The following is a 24,111-nucleotide window of genomic DNA, read 5'->3' as shown; positions in this document are numbered from 1 at the left end:
GATTGGATATGAGTATTGTATTACTTTTACTGTTTATGATTTGTTATTTCTAGGGTTTTAATGTTGTTGCTATAGGGAGTATTGTTTTATTGAGGTTTTAGGGTTATTAATGCAGAGTATTATTTTTGGGTTGAGATATGATTATATTTGGGTTATTAGTATGTGTTTTAAGAGTTGAGATATTATGAACCGAATTGTTTGTTATTTATTTGGGAACATGTGCCATTGTTGAGATTGTTTATGAATAATTATTTGATCGATGTGTGAGATCAAAAGGTTGAGAATTACTATATTTTATTATTGGTTTGAGGCTCGGCGTTATAGACCTTAGTCCTTGACATGTTGGTAATGAGATAATGATCATAAGTTAAGAATGAGGTACAATCTTTATTAATTATTTTTCTATGGTCCCCTACAGTGGGAATTGACCCGTATGTGGTCTGGTTTAAGGTGTTTTTCTAGTTATTGAGAGTATTCAAGTTTTTATACTTGTTGGTTTGTTATTCGAATTACTCATGTCCAAGGCTATGTATAAAACAAAGAGCATGGCACACTTATGGGATAGAGATTTGAGTAAAGAATTGTATTTTTATTTGAGGTTGGGTTTGACAATGGTTACTTCTTAGAGTACAAAGTTACCTTATCCTTAAGGTATCAACGTGTAATGTGGTTTTGAACTACATAACATTAATTGTTTAATTGAGCTAGTAATGTTGATTATTTTGTTATACTCTGTATTCTGATATGTGGTGATTACTTAGCCTTTTGCTGACGTGTGTGTGTTATTTTGTTGTGCTACTTGTGTTTGCGGCCATGTCTTTTTCTTATGGTGGCCCTGCGACGATCTATTTTGGAATTTGTCCTTAATGGTGAGCAGAAAAGATTGTTTAAACAGGTTGATCAAGTGATCGTAGCTAAAGGAGCTCAAGTGTTTCGATTAGTTTGTTATAACGAGTTTATAAAGTTGTACAAATAGCTCACTTAGATTTATTGGGTTGTAATTATTGGGATTTTGTAGGCCTTAACACTTGACAGGTTGTCGAGTGTGGCGGTAATACCTCTGATTTAGGTGTATGCTTCCGCAATTTTATTTAAAGGTCGTTAATTTTCCTTTAATTCTTGTTTATTATTAATTAGTAAATCGGGGGTGTTACAAATTGGTATCCAGAGCCTTACCGTTCCTGAAGTTTACGCAGGGATCTTCATATCCCAGCGTGGTTTTTGTTTAGGGATGAACTTGTTAATTAAGACTTAGGATTAAAATGAACATAGGTTAAGCCGTTTTGAGGGTGTTTCTCTATATGTTTTTGCTTGTTATGCATTTTGCATATGTGACTAGCTTGAGTTCGGGGACGAACTCCTTTCTTTTTAAGGGGGATAGTATGTAATACCCCTAATATTTTATTTACTCTAACTATATATTTTATTAAGATTGTTTTGGTTCTTTTAAATCTACAAGTAAGTTATTTATCAACTTTATGTTTCAAGATCAAAACTTGTTTTAAGGAGGGTAGATTGTAATACCCGTATATTTTATGATTTTACAAATTATAAAATTAGTGTTGTATACTTTAAATTTTATTTTCTTATCTTATTTGATAGTATTTATATCCTTTAACCCTACATTATTATTTTATAATAATAATATAAAAAAAAGAAGAGTCGTGTATTTCCTTTGGCTGTGCGTGAAACAAACCAAACCAAACCAAGTTATTCTCTTAATAAACCTTGAGCCTTTTGATTATTCTCATGATTCTTCCACCAAACTTTATCATGTAATTTTAATGTAAATATCCAAGGCCTCACGTACTATATATGTAGGCGTGAATCGCAAGTCAGGAGTCGAAAGTTAGTGCAATACTTTGCTATAATATTTGCCTAATTGTTTCCGGAAAGGTAATCACACGCATATTGACGAAGTTATTTAATAATTAATTATTGTTGTATTGTTTGTATTTTGATGTGTAAATTTATAATTTTGTTATTCGTATGATCAAGATTTACATATATATATATATAAGTGCGTGGTATTATATGATTTGATTGGATATGAGTATTGTATTACTTTTACTGTTTATGATTTGTTATTTCTAGGGTTTTAATGTTGTTGCTATAGGGAGTATTGTTTTATTGAGGTTTTAGGGTTATTAATGCAGAGTATTATTTTTGGGTTGAGATATGATTATATTTGGGTTATTAGTATGTGTTTTAAGAGTTGAGATATTATGAACCGAATTGTTTGTTATTTATTTGGGAACATGTGCCATTGTTGAGATTGTTTATGAATAATTATTTGATCGATGTGTGAGATCAAAAGGTTGAGAATTACTATATTTTATTATTGGTTTGAGGCTCGGCGTTATAGACCTTAGTCCTTGACATGTTGGTAATGAGATAATGATCATAAGTTAAGAATGAGGTACAATCTTTATTAATTATTTTTCTATGGTCCCCTACAGTGGGAATTGACCCGTATGTGGTCTGGTTTAAGGTGTTTTTCTAGTTATTGAGAGTATTCAAGTTTTTATACTTGTTGGTTTGTTATTCGAATTACTCATGTCCAAGGTTATGTATAAAACAAAGAGCATGGCACACTTATGGGATAGAGATTTGAGTAAAGAATTGTATTTTTATTTGAGGTTGGGTTTGACAATGGTTACTTCTTAGAGTACAAAGTTACCTTATCCTTAAGGTATCAACGTGTAATGTGGTTTTGAACTACATAACATTAATTGTTTAATTGAGCTAGTAATGTTGATTATTTTGTTATACTCTGTATTCTGATATGTGGTGATTACTTAGCCTTTTGCTGACGTGTGTGTGTTATTTTGTTGTGCTACTTGTGTTTGCGGCCATGTCTTTTTCTTATGGTGGCCCTGCGACGATCTATTTTGGAATTTGTCCTTAATGGTGAGCAGAAAAGATTGTTTAAACAGGTTGATCAAGTGATCGTAGCTAAAGGAGCTCAAGTGTTTCGATTAGTTTGTTATAACGAGTTTATAAAGTTGTACAAATAGCTCACTTAGATTTATTGGGTTGTAATTATTGGGATTTTGTAGGCCTTAACACTTGACAGGTTGTCGAGTGTGGCGGTAATACCTCTGATTTAGGTGTATGCTTCCGCAATTTTATTTAAAGGTCGTTAATTTTCCTTTAATTCTTGTGTACAAAGTGGATAATTCCAACCACTCAAATGTCCTCTTGAGGTGTCGTGAGATCCATGGAAAAAAACACAACATTTTTTTTTTCAAACAAGTATGTCAAAATGAAAGGCTATAACATACAAAATCGAACCTATTATTATCGAAACTTTCGGGATTGTAGGGGATGAATCCCGAAGTAAAATATTATTGTTTGGAACTGTATATGACAAACGACAAACTCCGCCAGTGGGTGGGTTTTACGCTGCCAGGATAAAGGAGGGTTAAGGTAGGCCAGTAGTATAAAACTTTGTCACATCGCTTGGCATGAGCCACAATGATTAAGAGTAGTACTAGGATGGGTGACCTCCCGGGAAGTCCTTATGTTGGTTCATGTAGTCGACCCCACTAATGGGATTAAGGCGTTCAAGGTGAAGAAGAAGAATAAGAAGAAGAAGAAGAAGAAGAACTGTATATGACAATTATTTGGTCTTATAAAGTCGTGTGGACTTGGTGGCTTGGTGAGGCATAAGTTGTAAATGACTTGATTGACCGTTTAAAGGCAAAGAAGACTGATTCAACCACCTAAATGGACTCCCAAGGTGTTGTGGGGTCCATGGGAAGAACCACGACTTGTTTGATTTCCGGTTCCAGAAAAGTCGAGAATTGTCCAAAACGGAAGGCTAATCCATGCTTTTAAGCTAATTTATGAATATTTTTTCAAAATTAAAGTGAATGTGTGGAATGTCTCCTAGGGTCATATCAATTAGTTTGGAACCACAAAAAGTTTACTAATATGCATATAAAGTCCTTAGAATGAGTTTGGGCTGTTATGGAATTATGTTGAGTTGGTAGTGAAGTGGCGAAGAGCTATAAGAGATAGTTATTTATATAACCAACTTGGCATCCCGGGTGTTCTATAAAGGCGTCAGAAGCCCTTCATCTTCATTGGTGTTGTTAATTATTCCAAATTCATTTCTTAAAGTATAATCAATATCATGGGTGTTTATATTATATTGCATTGGTATTGTGTTTGTTATGCAACACCAATTAATGTTTGATTGTTTACAATTATTCATTCATTGGAACAAATGAATACCTTTTTATCTTCAGATGGAAAAGTATCCATAACCTCATAATGGAATGGCACCTCATCTCATTTCATGGTTTTCAACAAGAATAGAATATTCTTTTTTGATTGATGATCTGCTAACTATCTTGGACGAGTATAATACTAACAATACATTTCTGTTGTACTCCAAGATGTATACATTTTGGTATCTGGAGTTTAGGGAATTCTTTGTTGTATAGAACTCCCTAGTTATCTGATTTTGTTATGTACTGTTGATTGTCTAACCCTTTTTGGGAGTAGTTGAGGAAATATCATCAAAATTATTGCTAATTTCTTGCACTTACCAGTATCTGGTGCTTCTAATGAGCAAAGCAGTCTTACTCTTGTGATTTTAAAGAAGTTTCTTTTGAATATTTTTAATGGCTAATCCTTTCTTGTTGATTATTTTTGGTCATTATTGCAAGGTGTTACCTTAATTTCAACCTTCTCTCTTTCAAACATGTGTTGTTTTGGCTTTCACACTTGGCAATGAATGACTTCTACCATTAATATTTTTCACTATCAATAAGTAAGAACTATGAAAAGTTAATATTTTGATTATCTATATTAGGACAAATCTAACAGTATCCCATACGATTATGTTGCGCCTCAAGTAACAAGTACTAAGGATAGTTTAAGTAGAATACGTGATAAATGCAAAAGTAAAACTTTGCTGTTAAAAAATATGGAATAGGCCAGGTATAATATTTAGTTTTTTACATGCAATTTTTTGAGGTAATAGTTGGATGTTATAGAATGATTTAATTGTGGTATGGTCATTTGAATACATTTTCGAGGGCCAGTTGGGCATGGAAGGTGGATGCTGTCTCTAACTTAATTTTATTTGCAGCCCAAATACCTACTAGTTCTTTAGTATAGCCCTCCTGCACATTGCATTATAATTTATAAAGCTTATACTACTTGTTGATTTGAAGTAGCAATTGGTTGTAACTCGTACTTATTCAATCCTTAGTATCAGCTTAATTTCCCATGTCAAACATTATGGTAGAACCCATTGGGGCATTTCAGAGTGCAAAGATTGTCTAGAGTCAGCTTGTAAAGACCATATAAACCACACCTGGACGACTGGACTGTTGACCACTTAATATTGAGTGAATATATGGCATGTCCTTTTCCTTTCCCCATCAAACACCTACAAATTGATTGGTTTGGTTGATCTATCATCTAATTTTATACTATTATTTTGTTTAATGCAGAAACTTCAGAAACAACACAATTGCATTCCAGATGAGCATTATCTGCAGACATCAGCTTGTTGGGTGCTACAAGTCCTTGAATCCTTTCTTCCAAGAGGAATTTGTATAAAAGGTTCACCCGAGAGCACGACTGAGTCCCTTGCTGCTAGAGAAATAATGTCTACACAAGAGACTTGCCTTGGACATACGGCTTCCTAAACAAATTTTAGTTTACCAATTGCTTCCAACTTTCTAAACCCCAAGTTCTTGGAACATTTCATTTCCGAGTCTTTTGAATTCAGTATAATTGATGCATCATATCCCTAAATGGGATTCAAGATTATTGAGTTATTAATTTTAAAAATTTGGTTCGATCTAAAATTCTAAACCAAAAAACCATAATTAACTAAATGAGCACATCTGAAATAAAATTAATCATAGCTCATTACCATCATCACTTTGAACAAATTAGCAAGTCCCTTAATGCGAATTTGAAGAAAATATATACTACCTCTATTTCTTATTATCTACAACAAAAGAATATTTTATGTCTCACAAATAATATTCTTTGTTGCAGATAATAAGAAACGAAGGTAGTATATATAATGAAAATTGTATAGTATGTAGAATTGTACTTCGTATGTTACACCCTTCAAAAATACTATACTTTCTCCATATTTTTGCGCTATGCACGTATTTTGTATTGATTATAAATGATGGTTTATAGTTTATACATAAGAAAATATATATATATATATATATATATATATATATATATATATATATATATATATATATATATATATGAAATCTTATTAGATTTGTGTAAATATGTATTTTTTATCTAAGATATTGATATTAAAGACATTATATAACTGTTGAATATATATATACACCGTTTTATTTATTGACAGGACACAAGAGTGATGAAAACCAAAACTTTACGTGAAAGTATTATTACTTATTTACCCAAGAGAATAACAGTGATATACTGTAGTTAGAACTAAATTTGGTGGACTGCTATTCGATAAAAAAAGACGATAGAATGATAGATCACAAAGTTAGGTGTTAAATATGGCATGCAAAATTGCAAATAGCATGATAATATAACAATATAAAACACTTTATCAAAAATGAGGTTGAAACTTAAAAGGTTGTCATTTTCAAAATTCTAGGCACTAAGTAAAAGTGCACTTGAAATTACTGTCTTTTTATTTGTAGGCCATGTATTAATAATAGCTTGGCTTAGCTTAGCTTTGCTCTGGTGAGGCAAGTTAATTAAACTTGATAACTGAATGAAAATTTATACTTACATTACTATGTAGCCATGTCTTTCTCCTCATGTATGTATGTATGCATAAGCTAGTTTCGGATTCACTTATTGTTCTTCTTAAGAGTTTTCTTTATTTTTTATTTTTTGTGTGTGATGATGATTAGCTCGTTTCTAGGTTTGATATGTTTTAGCTGATTGCATGTAATGGAATTTTGGCATCTTTAGTTTTTGTTGTAAGCTTTTCACCGTTTTCTTAGTATGTAGAAGCAATATATTCTTAGAACATGTCCCCTATTTACTTGTAGTTCGTTCTTGTCCTTTTGAAGACGAAGAGCATTGATTAGCTAGGGATTGGGATTGGGTTTTACCTTAGTTAGTTTGGCTTGTGTCTAGATAGCAGTTGTTTCGAAGAACCCCAGGATGAGGGAGGGGTTTCACTCTTTAGGTATTGTACTGTATTGCAGCTTACATAAATTAGAGAAAGTTGTATCATAGAAGCATCAAATTAAATATGAATGGAAAATTGGTGTTTCGAAGAACCCCATGATGTACTTCATTTGGTGTTTTTATTGTAACTATATAAATTGTCGTCTAGGGCCTAGGGGCACACTAGATTGATAGAATATTCAACACATTACTAAAACACTTTATGTAGTAATTCTCTTCATAAATTATAAGGTGTGGGTTTTTAGTTATGTTTAAGTGATCCTCTATTGGATGTAAGGTACATCTGCCTGGGATCGCGGTACAGTACCTCCTAGTTTTGGCGGTGATTCACCTTTATATAGATATCGAGGTGGAGGTGTTGTAATGAGTGACCGGTGGCTTTGGAGGCTGTGCTTGATCCTCGGGGATGGGACCATGATGCAGGGTTTGATGGGGTGAACTTGGAACAGCTGTTGAAATACAAAGGAACTTAACATTCAAGTGAACTAGAACAAGCATTAATGAGAAGGAAATTCTATTATCACATACAATTTCAAATGATTCTGATGTAAGAATTTCAGTTGTTAATTTCATTAATAATTATAGTGCAATTCTACACGACTATACATATAGTAGCCCGGTAGAAAAAATGAGCACATTAAATAAAAGATCAGTATACAGAAATATCCCATGAGAAATAACATTTTCACAACAAAGTAAAACAACAATAAACGTAACATTCAAAGGATAGTAAAATAAACATGATTATAAAGTCAAGGAGAGGAGATCCTAGACAATACAAAGACAGCTAATAATAATGTTTACACCTTGTGCAATTTTTTCAGAGACAAGTCAACAATGTCTTCACACTTGCCAATTTCTTGCAGATCTCTTCTAGCCATGGCCACTCGTGTAGCACCCGGCTGAACCTTCCTCGATTACAAATAGTGTGCTGCACATCCAAGTACTGCAGATTCTGACAGCGATCCAATATCATTGACAAACCATTCACTGAGATAGAGAACCCAAATATACTCAAATGCTCAAGTAGAGGAAACCCTTCTGCAATCACTAAAGCTGCTTGATCTGACACGCAACACTCAGAAATCCCTTCAACTAATGTCAAACTTCGAATAGATTTGCAACATCGTGTAAAAGTTGGCAACATGCGGATATGACAACAAACTCTCTCCAAATTTTGCATCAGTGGACACATCCCCCATGAAATAATATTAGGTTGTGTTTGGATACAAGTAATTAATTTCAAATGATTCATTTCAAATCTAGAATTACAAATCATAGAATTCAATTCCAAATTATATGTTTGGGAAACATTAGATTTTCAATTCTATGATTTCAAATTCTAAATGGTGTTTGGAGGTGAGTAAAATTTGTGAAGTAAATCTGGAAATTTATGAATGATATATCTACATTAATCAATGGTTAACTACTTGAATGACAACAACACCTACAAGCATCAACTTCTTTGGTAATCAAATTAATCATCAAATCATACAATGATGTCATCGGAAGCTACAACCAGGTGCTCAAATCATACAAATTCAGCCTTTTTTTGAAATTTATATTTGTAAACCTAATTTTTGCCCCAATTTGATTATTTGAATTGGAAAAAAAAATGGATGTAAAATTACCAAAGTAGCTTAATTTAGATGACATCAATGCTTTGGTACTTGTAGTTTGCTTCAAATCTACCAAAAACAGCTTGTAATTTCAAGATTTGTTGTCAAAATTGTTCAAAGATTGAGATATTCTGTGCGCAGAGCATAGGTTGGTGACAAGGTGCATGTATAACAATCGTCGAACAAAAGTTGTAGACAAGGAAAATTCACAGTACTGAGAGGTTGTAGTAATGGAGGATAGAGAGAAAAAGTTGTGGTTGTTGGAGCTTTGGAGGAGAGAGAAGGGAAAATAGCAAAAGAAATTGACATGACATGTATTAAGTTGGAATTTGGAATTTGAAATTCATCAAACTTTACTGATTTTGTAATTGATTTGGAATTGGGCCAAATACAAATCCAACTATTTGCATTACCCAAACAAGACACTTGACCCAATTTCTGGATTTGAAATGAAAACCTTAAAACCAAACAGACCATCATAACATTCAGAATTATCTACAATTGTAAAACCAGGAATATTAGACAAAGGGATCATCTTCTTTGGGGGGACAAAGCTTTTCAATAAAGGTAACCTACATTGAGCCAAAAATAAATTTCAATTAAGAAGAGGAATTTGTTCACTTATCATAGGATTAAGAAGGAATGTGAAATGAAAAAGAAAAAAAAAATCTTGACACGGAAATGAACTTCTACAACCTTAGTATGGAAATACTAGCACCATCACCAACACACACAACAAATAAACATACAGGGTGAACGGAGAGGATCTTAGAACAATCAATCTTCACATCTGAGAGAAAGTTGCAACAAGCAAGCAAATCTACAAATCTAATGGCATTCTGCTAATCTGATAATACTAGCACCATCACCAACACACACAACAAATAAACATAAAGGGTGAACAGAGAGGATCTTAGAACAATCAATCTTCACATATGAGAGAAAGTTGCAACAAGTAAGCAAATCTACAAATCTATGGCATTCTGCTAATCTGATCTGATATTAAGAACATCTACACTCACACAAAGAAAAAAGGAAAATAAAAATCAAATATCTAATACTAACTCTGTTTTTTTTAAGTTGTGACACTTTTCATTTCATAAACTCCTAGGCAATTTTTGGGGAGAAAAGATATAGAGAGGTGAAAAAGGGGGGGGGGGCATGTGAAAGAATTTGCCCAATAAAAGTGTCACAACCAATTTAAAACTTCATTTTATGGAAAGTGTCAAACTTAAAAAGAAATGGAGGAAGAATCAAATTGCAAAATACTAAATCATTGCTTTAGAAAATAAGTTTATATTTGTTCAAAAATGTTTTTAATAATTAGAACCACAGCACTACTCGCACAAAGACCCTAATCATACAAAGTCATTACTATAAACAAGCACAACACAGATATTTCATTTTATTTTTATTTTTCTGATGATATTTCATCTTTATATACACACACACAATTTGCTTAAAGAAAGGATGAAAAACTATATGAGCCTATACATGATAATAACAAATTAAGACAAGTCTAAATCAAGGGGCACTAGCTATCTGGCATGTGTAAAGCTGGCAGAGAGGTTACCTTCGTGCTATATGCTCGTAGGCCTCTGATCGTAAGACATATTCAGCTAAGACAATCCCAGTATAAGAATCTGGGGGTCGGCGATTTAGGTTTAATATAAGATAATGGTAGAACCTTTTCAAGAGATTTAAATATAAAGGTTTCAGACGTAACAGTTCAGGGCCATCAAGAAAACGCAAGTCAAGGACTTGCCCAGGTGGAAACAAGTAGTCCAGGAATGCTGATAGCCATGACTTGCAAATGTAAAAACCTCTCCAGAACCAAATATGCCACGGATATCGCTTAAATATGTAAATCAATATCTCATGGTCCATGTCTTCCCACCTTCTGTTGCAAGGACTTCCTTTATCTACCACCATCTTATATCCCTTCTCATCCCCCCTAAGCCAATATCTATTTCCACATTGCATGAGTCGTGGTGGCGGCGTCAATCCTGTTGACGATGAAGAGGGCAGGTCACAACATCTTTGACCAGCTGCATTATGGTGGTAAACAAAAATGAATTCAGGCATTCACAACTCACAACATCTGCCAAGGAAATGAAAATGAAAATGAAAATATGACTTAAACTATAGTAAAACCTCCATACATTGATCAGTGATAGAATAAATAAGACTGGAGTAGTAATTTTTCATCTAATGGTAGTTGCTAGTTCAAAAACATCACTTTCATTGGCGGATTAAAAGGTGTAGTACTTAAAAAATCCCACTCAAAAATATAACATACTGGATTTGATTAAATTTGATAGTTGAGCCAGTCACGGATTGCAAAGAATCTGTTTTCAAGATAACACATTAAAATACAAAGTGTACATCTATGATCCTAGGATTGCAGGATAGTAAGATTATTAATTAGCAAACACAAAGATAAGAGATACATAATTTTCAGAAAAAAGTTTGTAGTAATTGGCTATCATTATTCATCATCACAGTGCCTCCAAAAATGTGTCATTCACCCATTTTGCATCTTGATGAAGGCTTAAGTTATAATCTTTCACGCAATTTTCATCATAAGTTGTAATCACTTAATGAGATATTTATCAGCTTGAAAACATTCAAGTTAATATCCTCTAAGTTTCCATCTCTCACTAAATTTTAGTGCACTAGAATAAAAAAAAAGAGCTGGTGCAAAAATTAACAGAAAAAACAGAGTTAAAATAGCCACTCAATACTAAAAATTGATCTTGTGCTAAAATCAGCCAAATTAAAAAGTGCCATTTTAATCACATATATGAGGAGCAACCCATTGAAAATTGAAAAAAAAAAAAAATCAAAAAACTACAACAACAAAACCTTTGTCTTAAAATAATTGGGGTCCGCTAGACATATATCAATACGAGGAATCGCATAGGTCATCTACATAAATCTTCTCCCTCCAGTACCCTCTGTTTTACACCAAATTTTTCATCAAGACCCAATAACCACATATTGCCGAATAAAAACAAAGGATAAATTATGTTGCACGATTAATCAGAAATGGGAGACGATTTCACAAGCAGGAAATATATCTGGTGCAAAATATGATAACAAACAGAGTTTGTAAAAAAATAATTCGTAGTAAAGAACACCTACGAACTTATGGAACAGAATTTGTAAACTGAGCATTAAGTAGGGAAAATGTCTTTGGGAATGTTTACAATCTTCAACAAGCTCCCAATCCTCATCTAAATTTCTCAATCTTCAAAGTTACACTATTGACGCGATTAGCAAAATATTTGCAATAAAGTACTAGACTACCACCTGTACAACATCCTAAATCTTCCAAATACCCTAAATCACATATGATTTCTCAAATTCTTATCACTTAACACAAGCTTCAAAGTCAAGTGTTACCTCATTAAAAGAAAAGAAAGGTCCAAAATTATGAATTCAATTAAACAAAAACCAATAAATGAACCTGTAATGCATTAGAAGAAATTAGCTTGTGTATGAGCACCAGCAGGTGCTCATATTAAGGTGAAAAAAATTCATCTCATTATTATAATTTAGACCATCAGTATGAATTACTTATTTGAATTCAACAGAAAAAAGGAACTTAATATTACAGCAAATGGCAAAATATTCATTCAGAATTCCGGTTTTAAAAAGAAAAAAAGAAGATGCACGAAATCAGATTCTTTGGCATTTAATTGGAAAACAAATGAAAACAAGAAAAAGAAAACAGACATGACGATAGCAAGTGGCCAATTAAAATAAAATCATCAAGCAAGTGACACAAGAAAAGGCCTACTTTTGTGAAATGCAGCAAGATCTGAGAACAAACAGCCTTATTAGGACCCAACAGTCTTTCGAAATGTCAGCAACATAAATAAGAGATCTGGAATTGAGTGACGATATTAAATCTAAATTCCATGTAGTCGAGTATAATTATCGCAAAGCAATCAACTTAGGAATTCCAACCTTTGCTGATATTGGGAAATTCTGATTAGTTAAGGGAAATTGAACCAGAATTTTGATAGACAGAGGAAATGAATATATATAGAAAATTTTCAAGTATTTATAAGGGAATTATTTTTCCAAGTTTGTCATGAAAGTGAGTACCTTGCTTCAAGAAAATATGTATAAATTTGTCTCCTGCGCAATGAAAGGGCTCCATCAATTTGATTGGATCCAAACCCCTTGAAAGGAACCAAGTTAAGGCCACAATTAAGGTCACTTATGCAAGCAAGAGAGGGAAGGAGGGTGGTCACTTGGTTAAAATGCTGGTTACTACTCACTTAGGCCCTGTTCTTTTGAGCTTCTAGGCAGAGCAGAGCAGATTGAAGCAGAGCAGAGCCGAGCAGAGCAGAGCAGAGCCGAGCAGAGCAGAGCAGACTGAAGCAGAGCAGAGCAAAGCAAATTTCCTTATTATTATTATTATTACTATTATTATTATTATTATTATTATTATTATTATTGCTTAGACTACTACTACTACTACTACTACTACTACTACTACTATTACTACTACTACTACTACTACTACTACTACTACTACTACTACTACTACTACTACTACTACTACTACTATAACTATTATTAATAATATCGCATTATTATTATAATTATTAATTATTAATTATTATTATGATAATTATTAAATATTATTTAATTATTATTTTTATTATTATTTTTATTATTATTTTTATTAAAAATTAATAATTAGTATTATATTTAAATATTAGTTATTATCTTTAAATATTAATTTATATTATAAAAAGTCAATTATTTTTATTATTAATATTATTAATAATAAGTATTATTATTATTTTTTTCATTATGTTTTTTTGAGAAAATATTATTATCATTATTATTTTTACTATTATTATTATTATTATTATCAATAAATATTAATTATTATTATTATTATAATTATTAATTATTATTATTATAGTTCAATATCAATTATTATTTTAATTATTAAATACTAATTATTTATTATTTATTATTAAATATTATTTATTTATTGTTGTTATTATTAAATATTAATTTTTAATAATAATATTATTATTAAATATTAATTATTTATTATCATTATGAAATATTTATTATTATTATAATAATTATTCAGTATTAATTATTATTATTATTATTAAATATTAATTATTAATTATTTATTGTTGTTATTATTAAATATTAATTTTTAATAATATTATTATTATTAAATAATATTTATTTATTATTATTATGAAATATTTATTATTATTATAATAATGATTCAATATTAATTATTATTATTATTAAATATTTATTATTATTATAATAATAATAATTCAATATTAATTATTATTATTATTAAATATTAATTGTTTATTATTATTAAATATTTATTATTATTATTATTAAATATTAACTATTAACTATTAATATAATAATTCAATATTAAGTATTATTTTTAAGCAGAGCAAGGCAGGGCAGGGCAGAGCAGATTGAAGCAGAGCAGCTCTAAAGAACGGGGCCATAGCTTAGAGAAAAAGGAATCTAATTTTCTGATAGAATGCTCTTTATCAATAACAATTGAACTAAAATAATCCTACAAGATGAGATTTTTTTTGTACCTCTCTCACTTTCGTTTTGTCGTTTCCTCCCTTGCCTTTTCCTCTTAGCATTTGCTGGAATCTCCCTCAAAATCTAAAGCTCGTCATTTTGTTTATCAACCATTTTAGTAGGGTTCACAACCATAAAATCATTGGATACACCACCATCATCCATCAAGATTGACTTTCTATTTTTATTAATTAAAAAAAATAAATAAATAAATCGTGAAAATAATAATTAAAACAAAAATAATTAATCAAGACTACAAAAACGTACTACCTTTTCTTCCTCTGCCTTTTATTCTTAGAATTAGGTAAGATTTCAAGCTCATTAGATTGCTTATCAGCTGTTCCAGTACAATTCACCACCACTAAATCATCGGACACACCACCATCATCCATGAATGTTGATTTTCTATTATTATAAAAAAAAAAATGGAAATCATTAGACAATGGTTTAAACAATATTTTAAAAAAAAAAAAAAAAAAAAAAAGAACTACAAAAATCTACTACCTTTTCCGCTTAGCATTATGTGGAATCTCCTTCAAGATTTGAAGCTCATCAGATTGCTTATCAACTATTTAAGTAGAATTCACCACTACTAAATCAACGGACACACCACCATCATTCATGAATGTTGACTTTCTGTTAAAAAAACATGATAAGATTAGACAATTTGAACTGGAAACCCTAAATCACTAATTAACTCCCTCTCTCACATCTCTCTGACTCAGGCCTACCACCAACGACAGCGCGGAACCACCTTGTCTGCCCAAGCTTCAAGTCTTCAATCAAAGGATTCAATCAAAGTATTAATCTTTTAGTTATCAACTAATTAATCTGTCATTTAGTATTTATATTAATTATTTATAATTTCACTTCATTTGAATTATTCTTTTGTTGATGCTATTCAAATAATTGGATTGCTATTTTGTTGAAATGTTGATTGTTGAATTGAATTGCACTTGGTTAGTTGCTTATTGTTTGATTTTGTTTCAAATTTAATTATGAATAAATTGCTATTTGAGAGAAAAATGGCAGTGCAAAACAATGGTAAGTTGCAGACTTGTGGGGCTAATAACAAGGTATCAGTATTGTATTTACAAGTTAAGCTATTTTTCTAAGAGAAAAATGGGAGAACAAAGAGAATTAGACAAAGGAAAAATACAAAAAGAGAAGAAGAATAACAGCAATAATAATAGAAATAGGAAAAGGAGCAACCTTTTTGGGGGAAGGAAGATGGTAACTTGTCACTGTCAAACCATTATACTCAGTTCCCATTGCTACAGTTCGACTACCTATACAATTTAGGGGACCAAAACTAAGATGTTACTTATCTATAGAAATATGCCTACAAATTTATGCAAAATTGACTTTACGGGTGAAATTTGAGGAAATAAGGAAATTCAACATATATGCTATTAATGAAAAAAAAATCAATATATGTGGAATAAACCCTAACCCAAAATAAGGTCTTTGGGTTCGACTCATACCCCCAACGTTCCCCCCCCCCCCCCCCCCCCCCATTTCTTCATTCAGAAAGAGAGTCAGTAATGTCCTCTCTAAGTCCCTAGTTTATTATTTTTCCCTAAATTTCCAAACCCTAACCTTTCTAATTTCTCTTACTCCACGCCAAAGGGTTTATCATTTTCATTCCTTTTTCTCACTCTCATCTCCCTCGCACTTTCCATCACTATATGTGAAATAAACAATTAATTAAATTAAAAATGAGATCTTTAAGTTGAAATTTTGATAAATTATCTCCAATTATTTCTCCTTCCCATAAACGCCATTATCATCGTCATTCAAGAGGTACGGCTTCTCTCTTTCTCTTAACATTTAAATATTTTGTATATCTGAATAGCGTTTTGCAGTTGGTTTCAAAAATTGATGCTTCGAATTTTTGTATTTAATTGAATTGATTTTCGTTTTTTTATAAACTTTTCGAAATTCAGAGAGAGAGGGAGAGATAGGACTAATTGAATTTGGCAGGAAATTTCATTTCAAATTTTGTACGGAGTATTAGAATCTGTAGAGTTTAATACCAGCTAAAATACTTATCTATTGATATGAAATCGGTAATATCAGCATTTTGCTGTTAGTTTCAAGTTTCAACAATGGACGATTGGTTGGTTGATTATGTTATGATACTTGAATTTGATGGAATTCAATTGTGTTGAGGCTTATAACAATCAACAAGCACATGAAGACAAAAGTTTGCTCCTTTAATAAAGGTTATAACCATATACTTCCTCCGTTTCTATTTACTTGACCTATAGCCCTTTGGCACGCAATTTAAGGAAGAGATTAAAGAAGATAAACATAAGCTAAATAAAAAAAAAATGTCATGAAACCCCAATTTATCCCTTTTATCGGTGGTTTTATTTTTTGTATTAAAATATCGTTTGTCCTCTTTAATTAACTCCTTAAATTGCATGTCATGGGACTATAGGTCAAGTAAATTGAAACGAAGGAAGTATTAACAAGTCACCAACCTAGCTTACAAACCGAACCACACATGCACATAAAAAACCAACACACAAGCATCGGACTAGCAAAATGCAGAGAGGCAAACATTAGGTAACAATAGGTAGCATACAAGGCAACAAGCACTCTTTCATTTGGACGAACAAGCAACCCAACTTCTAACTTGAGAGTAACATAAACAGCTTGAAGAAACATCAACCAAGCAAAACCAACCACTAATGAACAGAAATTTACTTCTTGGGGATGGGAAGGGGTGGAAGCAGAAAAAATCAGTAATCATTCTTGAGACCAGTGAAAAAAATAATGAAGAAATGACCCCTTTTTCCCCTTTTGCAGAAATATACAGAGTCATAGCTGCATGAGTTATGCAAACTAAAACCAAATTTCTCCATACTACCCATATCTATTGCCTGAATGGAGACTTTGTGGACGACAGTCCTCCAATGCATGATATACCACCAATTTAATATTAACTGTTCTGTTCAACTTCTTACCACCTAACTGAAAGCCATTCATCATACTAATTGTAGATTGTGCAGCTGCTTGTGAGTCATAATTAGTTAATTAAACCCCATCTATTCAGCATAAATAGCCATCACGCAGTTAGGCACCACAAGATGAGGGATATGCAAATACCCAAAGCAGCTAGCTGATGAGCCATATACGACAAACACACATTTCTTCTCAGCCTCGCTTCCCTCCAGGTTATAAAACTCATACATATGATAGTACCTCTATTACCAAAGACTCAACATCGTACACTAAAATAAAAGAAAAACTAGGCCTGACTTTTTTTTTTAAATAGAACTAGGCCTAACTTAAGCTAGCTAGAAGAGCTACTGTATTTATCAAATTCTTGTGCTTAGGGAAAGAATGCTTGTATTATACATCAATTGCGGCAAAGCCTGAGGTTGAGCTGCTTATGTCCAAAAGCTAACAATAAAAGATGACATTTATCATTTGTAATTACGACTCCAGCAAAAACCTCTCTAAGCCTTACTAGTAACTTAAGTATTTACAAATCTACAATGTGAGCAACAATCTGAAAAAACATATGAAGACGAATGACATTCCATCACTTCTAGCAGATAACTCAATTGAAGGCCGGCGAATATAAGATACTCTGATGCTAAGACCTCATTAAAATTGAATTTCAAAATTCCAAACAACAACGTACTTCCAAGCATAGATTCATAGTTTTAAAGTTCAACTATAACTACAAACCACCAAAAAAAACTCAGCATAAACTGCCATATGTATGCCCAAAGCAGCGCTAATGAGCCATATACAACAACGCACATAAATTTAAGAAACCACCCCCCAATACAATTATCAAAAAATTTCGGCCACCAATTATCAAAAATAAATAGTCAGAAACCGAATTTACATACTAAAATCATAGGTAAGCAAATTCAGAAAAAAAAAAAAAAAAAACGAAACCTCGAACTCCATAATTAAGCCACACAAAATTGAACCCAATCTCGGCAAAACCAATTTAAACAAGAATGGCATAGTTAAATCAAATACATAAAAAAATCCCTCACAAAACCTTAAAAAAATCAAATTAGGGAGAAAACAATCGAGCCTTTTCAAAAATCCAGAAGCTATCGATCTGTTCTTGTCAGTAGCCTCAATTTATTTGTTGTTAATGCTGCAGCTGCTCACTTTCTCTCACCTTCGAAAAATAAACCCTAAAACTTGATATATTCAAACCCACCAATCAGCTTTATAATGAGAAACCCACGAGTTTAAGTGAAATCGAGTATATGAAATAGCTTCTATGGCAACCTAAATTGAATGCGGTTTTTTTGCAATAAAAGAGAGAACAAGGAAGAAACTCCAACCGACTCACGAACAAAATCAATATCAATATCAATATCAATATTATTATTAAAACTCAAATGCAAGGAGTTACAATCCGGCACGTGTCAATTTTTCCCCCTAATTAAGCCAAGTCAGCAAAATTACCACATCTTCAACTGCCACATCATCAAAGCTTTTCACTTTATTCACCCTATTAAAATAGCAATATTTATTTTATTCACCCTATTAAAATAGCAATTGATATCTATATTTAAAAAAAAAATTATAAAATCCCTCAAAGGAATTCAAGTCATTGTAATACATGAGCACGTCATTTCTTTCTAAGAAAATACTTCACAGACAAATAGCAATATTTATGCATTTCTTTCGTAAAAAATATGAAATTATAAAAGAAAAAATAAAAAAGAAAGGTTGTCTTCTTCCTCTATTAATCCTTTGAAAGTGAATAGTCATAATTGTTCACGTAACATAAACAACCCAAACAAAGTCCCAAATCATTTGATTTTGGTATCAAAACAATATGGAATCATCATGGTTCTACACAAAAAAGCTCCAACAAATATTAGGAACCACGAATTCGGACAATGGTGGTCAGCATACTAAAGGACGGGAAGGCCATGTCCATCATGGTGGAGGATGGGTCGTCGGCTGCCGACGCCGTCAATGTTTTCACTTGACGGTTTGCAACACCTAAAAAAGAGGTAACCGATCTATGATTTTGAGAAGTATCCTAAGTGAAATTTGGGTTTTAATTGTCTTGATTATGAAATAAAATCATTTAATTGCCTTGATTGTATAATCAATATTATTAAATAGAATAATTGAGATGATTATAAATTAGTTGAATAAAGAATCGTTATGAATATTGTGACTACAATATCATCAATTTTTGACTCACTAAAATATTCAATCATTTAAAGAGTAGTAATTAGAATTGCCGGAAAAAAAAAATTAGACTAAACTATTGAATTGCCTCATATTATAATAGTTAACACTTAATTTTTTTCTGGCTAAATTTGTGGAATTAATGGCTAAATTAATATGTGTGACATGTACTACCATTCAACCTTTCACCATAAAACTAACCATATTATGCTGCAAAGTTGTCACAACGTTCTAAAGGTTTACATATTTCATTGAATTTTGTTTGTAGTTATTGCGGTCGAGTGATCAAGCAAAGGTGTTTTTGCTCTGAAAGTATCCTCATTTTATTGATTTGTGGTAGTAGCTATTGTCTTAGAGTGATTAAAAAATCACCTAAAAGTTTCATTTTTTTTTTGGTTGTCAATTTCTTAAATGTCAATTTATAAGGCACGAACAATGCGTTTTTAGTCTGTAAAACTAATTATACAAATGAAAAACCTACTCAGACTAATCCCAAAACCACCCTAACTTGAAAACTTGATCAAAACCATCATTTGTTCTGTTAATTTCATTAATTTCATTTTTTAATGTTGGAATTTGCAGAGTTGTTTGAGGCCAATTTCAGTGGTTGACACTTGACACTTCATTCCAATAGCCTAAGGTACTTTCTTCTTATTATGCAAATCAATTTTTTTAAAAAATATAATGCATATATTTTCTTTTGGGTATCTATGTATTATAAACAAAGCTCCGTTTACTCTGTATAGTTGGCTAATCTCTCATTGCCACTTTTGATCAAGTGAAATTCTAGCTCAATCATCACCCTTTCATGTATGTGATTACATTTATTATTATTAAATCAGTTTCTGAGGACTTTATAGAAGGACTTTATAATTCTAGCTCAACCTGCGTTGTTTATGAGGACTTTATAGAAGGATTTTATAAAAATAATTTCATTGCCATGATGGTTGACTAACAATGAAAGGAAAAAATTGATTACAACTTTTTAAAGCAAGTGAAACTTTGATTTGATGGTTTAGTTGTGTATTCTTTTTATAATGGATATACAAAAAATATAAAAAACACCATACACTATACAACTTCAAACAAAACACACGAAACAACATTATTGTACATTTTCAGAGCAAACTAATCAATTAATACCTACACACCCAAAAAAGGGAATATTCACTTGCAGGGGAATGATAATGGATCTTCGCACTGATGGACAATGGAAATATTTATCATGTGACACATGCAAGCGAAAGATACATGACGATCGATTTTGTAGGGTTTGTCAACTACGAGTGAAATACCCAAAACCAAGGTAAGAAATTATTTTTAAAAAAAAATTACAATTACAACAATTTACAAACACAGCCCATACACAAGTACTTATTGAAGGTGGAATTAGACGATGGGAGTAAAAGCTGCCAAATGACATTATTTGATAAAGAAGCTGAGAAGATTGTCGGAATTGAAGTAGAAGAAATGGTGAACCTCTACAATAAGGTAAACACAAAACCCACAAAAATAAACCAAAAAAAAAAAAAAAAAAATTGGCCAGACAAAAGAAATGGAAAATCAATTAATATATTCTACTGCATTCATTTAATACTATTATTCAAATAATATGCACATTTGGATACCTAGGACTTAACACATTTAAATCACAATCTACAATAATTGCAGGTTAACGGGGAGGACAAAGTTATGAGTCGCCTAAAAGAATGCATCGGAAAACAATTTGTATTTCGTGTGAAAGTGAACACAAGAAGTGACACGGTGGAGTTGAACTGTCACAAGACATTTGACATAAACTATAACTTAGAAACAAAATATTTGTTGCAAAAGATTCATGGCATGATGAAAACATCAAAAAAGAACGACAACCAAGGTACACAAGAAGATCCGCGTATGTTGCATAACACAAGTTCCCCAAATACAATTGACATAACATCTACTAAATCAGAGGACAATGAACGGAAAATAAGAACCACAGAGTAAGCATATATTCATTCCCCTACCCCCAAACCCTCTTTTCCCCAACAAAAAATAACCCCAAGCACTAATATCATCATATGAATTTGTACAGGGAAACTGAACAACGAAGCTTCTCAACTAAGGAAAGAACCTTATGCAAGGAGAAGATGCAGAAAAAAAAAACTCCGAGCAAATAACGAAGATGCATCACAAAATGAAAAAAATGAGATATAAATAGAGTCTATAAATGATTTACTTGATAAATAATACATCCTACTGAATGTAAAAAATAGCAATCGAGTACGGTATTGTTAATTACTCTAACTATTACTTATGCATTTACAGGATTTTATTATTGCTAATTAATTTTCAATATATATGCTATTTAAAAATGAAAAACTTGCAAATTATACGTACAAAATTCTAGCAAGACAACATAGTGGAATTAATTAAAATAGTCACACACAACAACTAATTAACTAACTTTGTGGAATATGGAGCAATATTTTTAAAAAAACTATAAGCATGAAATATCACAATATCTACAAACAACAAAGAAACAAAACACCCGGAGCATCGCCCGGGTCACTAACTAGTTGAATATTGAATAAGCAAACAAGAAACGGGATTCAAAGCTACAACAGGAATTAAAACCTGCGTACTACTTTGTACAAAATATGCCCATACATGTATTTCGTATAAGCTTACAGAACAATATTCAAGTGGATCCCACTAAGACCCCGTTCAATTCATCTTATTTTGGGTGAATTGAATTTATTTTTACTCAACTTAAATTATTTTTGCTCAACTTAAATTATTTTTGCTGAATTAAAATTATTTTTGCTCAACTTAAATTATTTTTACTGAAATGAAATTATTTTTGCTGAACTGAAATTATTTTTATTGATTTTTTTATTATATTTCTTTTTTACAAATACTGAATTTTATTGAACTGAACTTATTTTTACTGAACTGAAATTATTTTTACTGAATATTATTATTTTAAAGTGAAGTGAACAAGACCTAAACTATTTGTTTAATGCTTTAAAATGTGTGTTGGGCACAGCACCGTGCTGGGTTAAGATTTACCCGTATTGGGCGTACTAGGTCACGTGACCCACATGATTAAAAAAGAAATGAAGTTTGATTAACAGGCTTCTTGCTTCTTCGTTTTTCCTCTCTCCCCATGAACTAGAAACCCTAAATCCCTAATTAACTCCCTCTCTCACATCTCTCTGACTTAGGCCTACTTATATATGTGTTTTACATGCTATTTTATCCCTTGTCCCACGGTCATTTATTGTAATACCCCGTATTTTCATACGTATTTTCTAATTAATTAATTAGGAATTATTTTATAAAAGGGTATTTTAGTAAATTTATTATTTGGAGCCAAAATAATATTTGAATTTTGGCGCCAAAAGTATTTTGAAAACTAATCGTTATTTTGGATAAGATTTATCATCCATTTATCTTATTTTAAAAACCGGATTATTTACATATTTCGGATATTTTAATTAAAGCAAAATAATATTTTATTAATTATTTTAGATGGCCGAAAATTCCCAATATTTAGCTAGGGATTTCGGATATTCCATGTATGGAAAATATGATTTTTCTTGGTTATTTATTGGTGAATAATTGGTATTTAATTAATTAATTATTTATTCTATATTTTTTTATACAATTATTTTATTCCTTAAAACCGAGCAAAATCTTCCTAAATAATCCTAGAGAAATCCGAAAATCTGAGCTATGGGAAGCTCAAGATTTTCGGCCCTCTCTAATTATTTTAGGGGAATTTATTTTGGTAAAATTGTATTTTTAATTATCTCCCAAAATCTCTTATTTTCTTTAATTCTATTTCTCCATCTTTTTAATATCTAATCATCATATTTTCCTGCCATTCATTCTTCTTAATTATTCCCCAAGTAATTCCAATTTCCTTATTATTTTTCATGACATACATACATTCCATATTCAATTATACACAATCACCTTAATATCCAAACTTTCCTTAATTCTTTTACTCACTTCTCCAAGTAATCCCTTAAACCCTACTAGCCATAATTCTTCCCACATTCTTTTGCTATAATTCTTGCATGAGCTAGCCTATAAATACCCCTCCATACCTCTCACATTATTCACACCAATTCTCTTCTTTTCTTCTCCTCTTTTTACACAAATCATCCCGTTTATCTTTGAACCCAATTTTTGGACACTTCTATCAGTTTTTGGGGTATTGACGTTTCACAGAAAATTGTTCCTTTCGAAAAATCCTTGAGGTTAGGTTTAACAATCACCCAATTCGGAGTTATATCAAAGGAGTTATAGCCTCTGCAAGTTCTGCCTATTCTTTCCAACGCAAATCCAATTCTTCTCTTTTCCTTGGTTCCTTATCTTTTCTTCTTCTCTTCTCTTAATCAATTATTATTATTATTATTATTATTATTATTATTATGGGGGATTTATAAAAATTATCATGAGTAGTTTTAATTATATAAAATCAGATTTTTAATGATGTTTATGAAAATTAATTTAAAAGGTTCATGTACATATAGTTGGGGGTTTTTAATTT

The 24,111-nt window shown here is 31.4% G+C and overlaps 1 long non-coding RNA gene across 2 annotated transcripts; it reads left to right on the top strand.

Annotated features, from left to right (window-relative positions):
• The first annotated feature begins 16,577 nt into the window (after positions 1-16,577).
• On the top strand, positions 16,578-21,802 carry LOC145572174 (uncharacterized). Of its 2 annotated transcripts, none has more exons than XR_014096705.1 (6): positions 16,578-19,387; positions 20,154-20,211; positions 20,732-20,877; positions 20,965-21,062; positions 21,243-21,553; positions 21,646-21,802. It is a non-coding gene; the product is annotated as an uncharacterized LOC145572174 (long non-coding RNA). The 2 variants fall into 2 exon arrangements; XR_014096704.1 differs by having other exon boundaries at positions 20,955-21,062.
• The last annotated feature ends 2,309 nt before the right edge of the window (positions 21,803-24,111 follow it).

This window comes from Chenopodium album, chromosome 12 (genome assembly GCF_948465745.1).
Source record: "Chenopodium album chromosome 12, dcCheAlbu1.1, whole genome shotgun sequence".
NCBI classification, from domain to species: domain Eukaryota; kingdom Viridiplantae; phylum Streptophyta; class Magnoliopsida; order Caryophyllales; family Amaranthaceae; genus Chenopodium; species Chenopodium album.
The sequence above is the reverse complement of the archived record's forward strand: the minus strand, read 5'-3'. Positions and strand labels throughout refer to the sequence as shown.